This window comes from Palaemon carinicauda, chromosome 3, assembly GCF_036898095.1.
Source record: "Palaemon carinicauda isolate YSFRI2023 chromosome 3, ASM3689809v2, whole genome shotgun sequence".
Taxonomy (NCBI): Eukaryota; Metazoa; Arthropoda; class Malacostraca; order Decapoda; family Palaemonidae; genus Palaemon; species Palaemon carinicauda.
Genome location: NC_090727.1, coordinates 140,632,357 through 140,637,356, shown reverse-complemented (window position 1 = coordinate 140,637,356; position 5,000 = coordinate 140,632,357).

Here is a 5,000-nt window from a genome sequence, read left to right as displayed (position 1 = left end):
CGCGCACAACAAAAATATACATTAAAGGTTTTCATTTTAACCAAATGAAATTATATATATATATATATATATATATATATATATATATATATATATATACACATTTGTTTGCAATAATATTTTACCCTACATATCGTACGATTTGAAAGAGATATATACCTCAGATGGTTATCGAACCCTATACATTTCCTTGCTTTTCCTTTCAAGTATATATGGTTTGATACTAATGGAAGTATTTATCTAGACACACACACACACACACACACACACACACACATATATATATATATATATATATATATATATATATATATATATATATATATATCATTTATAACTACGAAAGTAAAAATAAAAAGACTAACTCCGATTAAATCTCTTAATTTTTTCTTTCGTGGCAATAATATCTTATGCACATCGCGTGTCAGCTTTCGTAATTTCTATACACATACAGACATACAAACACATGTACAAACATATATACATATATATTGCGAGTGTTAGTTTGCGTAGTGTATGCATTTTAGAATACAAAAGACAAACTATGACCACAGAGCGATGTAAATAAAGCTACACATATCATTTAAATTTCCAGGTATTTTCGGAGCAAGATAGCAATGCTGTGTACACATCTATGATTGAAAATGAAAGTCAATGACAAGAAATGAATAAAAAATGTGAAGATAGAAATTGAAAGATAAATAAATGATAAATGTTTTGAGCGATTGTGCAGGCCCTTGCGTTATATTTTTTAAAAACTAATTTACCTCACATAAACATCTCTCACATCCAACTTTAGTGTCTCAAAAATACGAAGACAACCGAAAACTCAAAACGTAAAAGAATTTTCCGTAAATCTTTTGTGAAATAGTGTACAGTGGGGGGGAGGGGGCAGTTGGTACGTATGACTGGAGCAGCCACCCTGGTCTGGTGGGTGCGTAAACTGCACACGAATATTTTAAATACAAATCACGGTAGTGCTCACGCATGTCACAATTCTAGAGATTTTACGACGGTCGGGACCATTTCTGTCGTCTGATGGGAGACGTCTCATCAGATGTAAAATCTCGCCCGTCAGACGTAAGCAGCTTCCATCAATCTTTAAAATTCCCGTCCAACTGGAAATTTTTTAGTTCCAACAGGTGCATCTGGCACATCACCGAACGGTGGCTTACCGGGGAAACTTGGAGGGGAGGGACTGTTATTTATAGTGTCAGTCTTACAAATTCATTCAAAGTTTATCTTGGCCCTTGTTGGGTTGTTCAACTTTAGATGTTAAAGCTCCCTTCACACGAGCGGATTTTCCCGTACGGAAATATTTCCACTCGTTAGGATGTCAAAAAAAGCATGTCTTCACACGAGCAGTTGTTTTTCGCTCGGTTCATTTGAAACAGTACACAGAATAATTATGTCTGTAGGTGTTTGTTGGCGATGAAGGAAGTAAAGAAGAGAGTGATCATTATGCATATAATGAACAGGGTGCTAAAAAAGAAGCGACCCATCCAATAAACATATTATTCAGTACTAATAAGATAATGCATATTTATCACTAAACCATGACTACCGCATAACGGAAAACCTCCAAGTGCTCCATGGACTTCTAGTGAGTTCTAAATCGTTTAGTACCACGCAGATTAGCAGGACACGCGGTTAGCAAATTACTCCCGCTCGGATTTGTGACGGGCCTCATTGATCATCGATTTCTAATCCGCATGGAGAAAGTCACATGGATTGAAACCGAGCGCTCGTTTGAAGCGGCGCTTTGAGTACATAGAAGATAAAAAAAATAAAAAAATAAAAACTGTAATGATTATTCTTATTTTTTCATTTGCTGTATTTTTAATGCATTTCACAAACGATTGCTATATATATATATATATATATATATATATATATGTGTGTGTGTGTGTGTGTGTGTATACAGGTATATGTGTATATGTGTGTGTACATGCACACACACACTATATATATATATATATATATATATATATATATATATATATATATATATATACATATATATACATATATAAATATATACATATATATACATATATACTGTATATACACATATACACATGCACACAAATTTATATATATATATATATATATATATATATATATATATATATATATATATATATATATCATCAGAAAAGGTGGCGGCAGCCAGTAATTTGCATTTTTCAAAGTGGACAGGGAAATAGGCAGTTCTAAAATTCCATTTATTATATATCCCGACGTTTCGTGATCTTCATTATCACATCTTCCAGGGCTACAAATAAGAAGTACATGTATAACATTAAGAAACAGTAATAAAAAATATACAAATATAAAAAATATAAAAAGTAAAAATTAGTAAAAAACTAAAAATTCAAGTAAAAATATACATAAAACAGAAGTGGAACCAACCTCGCAGAAGCGCATATAAAAACTGAATGGCATCAACAATTACAGAACAAAACAAAGAAATCTATGACAAGTACAATTGAGTGGAGGAAGCTTGGGCGTTTAACGACGGAACCAGTGTTTTAATCAAAATTGACTCCAGAATAGGCAAGTCATGGTAATTAGATACCTGTCCTATAATGCTAAAATCTTTATTGTCTATATTTATTTTGCAAATTTTAGTATGATTGCGAATATTTGAATGTTCTGGGTTGGATATTCTGCAACCTGTTCGAAAACTAACACCTCTAAGAGAGTCAATTCTGACCTTCAACAACCTCCTGGTAGATCCTACGTAGGTCCCAGAGTTACACTTTGGGCAAATATATCGATAAACTACACCAGAGGACATCAAAGGACTCAATCGATCCTTAAAGCGAAAAACCGAGCCAACTGTGAGAGGATTCTTGGGAATTAAGTTTACTACAACAGCTGGAAAATGTTGTTGTATGATTTTTGTAAACTTCTGTCTAAAGGAATCATCATGCATAAAAGGAAAACTCGCGTAAAATTTGAGCTTAGGTACTGTTGTTATTTTTGGAGTCTGAGCCAATTTATCATTTAAAAATTTGTTGAGATGCTTAAAAAATAATGTAGTCGGGAAACAGTTTTTCTTAAAATAATCACATAAGTAAAGCACTTCAGTATGAAAATATTCCCAACTAGAAGTAAGAAGGAATGCTCTGTGGAGAAGAGTAAAAATAGAGTTTAATTTAAAATTGTAAAAACAAGAGCTATAAATATTCGAACCTAATCCAGTAAAAGTCTTTTTTCTAAAAACCGTGGTATTAAAACCTTCTCTCTCTCTAGATACTAACACATCTAAAAAAAATAATTTATTTCCTTCCTCCTTTTCTATTGTGAACTTTATATTATTGTGCTGCGAATTAGCAAAATCCATGAAGGAGTCAGCACAGAATTCATTTCTGAATAAAGCAAAGGTGTCATCAACATATCTGACATAAAACAGTGGATGGTATCTCAAAGGGCAATTTTCGAGCATGGTCTCCTCCTGGGAGCACATGAAAATGTTAGCAAAAGTGGGTCCCAGAGGGGAACCCATAGCCATTCCATCCACTTGTTTATACAACTTGCCATTAAAAACAAAGGCGGTGTCCAGCACCGCCAACTCTAAAAGTTTCTTAAAAGACGTGCGATTAAAAGAATTAAAAGTGGCATTAGGTTCTAGAAATATTTTGTTTAAAATAATATCTATTGTTTCCTCCACAGGTACATTCGTAAATAATGACTCAACATCAAGACTAGTCATAAAAAGATCTGAGTCCTGAGATGTTATGGCTTCCTTAAATGCATAGGAGTTACTCAGTGAAAATGAATTTTTTGTTAGAGGTTCTAGTAAGGGAATGAGGAATTTAGCTAGTTTGTAATTTGGTGTATTTAAAGAAGATAATATAGGCCTCAGTGGAATATTAGGCTTGTGGATTTTGGGCAAACCATATAGAATGCCGTATGAAGACCCCGAACAAAACAAATTTTGATAATTAGTATCACTTATAGAATTTTCATTTTTAAGTGTTTTTAAAAACCTGTTAATTTTATCCTCAGTTTTAAAGATATTATTAAAATCTGGATCCCCTAGTTTCACAAATTTAGACTCGTCATTTAGAATATTCTCCATTTTACCCACGTATTCCTCTCTCTCCAGTATTACAGTCCCTTTTCCTTTATCTGGTTTAGTAATGACAAGGTTCTCTCTTTTGGCCAGCATTTTCAGTAAGTCAAAATCAGTTCTCCTAAAAAAGGGTGTCCACCTGGTTTTAAGTTTTCGGAATGCAGTGTGCGACAGTTCAAATAGTTGAGATTGCAGGTTACCAAGATTAATGTCAAAGGGCAGAGATTTAAGCCTTTGAAATAATGACTCAAGAGGTAGGAAAAACTTGCAGTAGTTAGGTTTAAAGGCTTAAATCTCTGCCCTTTGACATTAATCTTGGTAACCTGCAATCTCAACTATTTGAACTGTCGCACACTGCATTCCGAAAACTTAAAACCAGGTGGACACCCTTTTTTAGGAGAACTGATTTTGACTTACTGAAAATGCTGGCCAAAATCCACAAGTCTAATATTCCACTGAGGCCTATATTATCTTCTTTAAATACACCAAATTACAAACTAGCTAAATTCCTCATTCCCTTACTAGAACCTCTAACAAAAAATTCATTTTCACTGAGTAACTCCTATGCATTTAAGGAAGCCATAACATCTCAGGACTCAGATCTTTTTATGACTAGTCTTGATGTTGAGTCATTATTTACGAATGTACCTGTGGAGGAAACAATAGATATTATTTTAAACAAAATATTTCTAGAACCTAATGCCACTTTTAATTCTTTTAATCGCACGTCTTTTAAGAAACTTTTAGAGTTGGCGGTGCTGGACACCGCCTTTGTTTTTAATGGCAAGTTGTATAAACAAGTGGATGGAATGGCTATGGGTTCCCCTCTGGGACCCACTTTTGCTAACATTTTCATGTGCTCCCAGGAGGAGACCATGCTCGAAAATTGCCCTTTGAGATACCATCCACTGTTTTATGT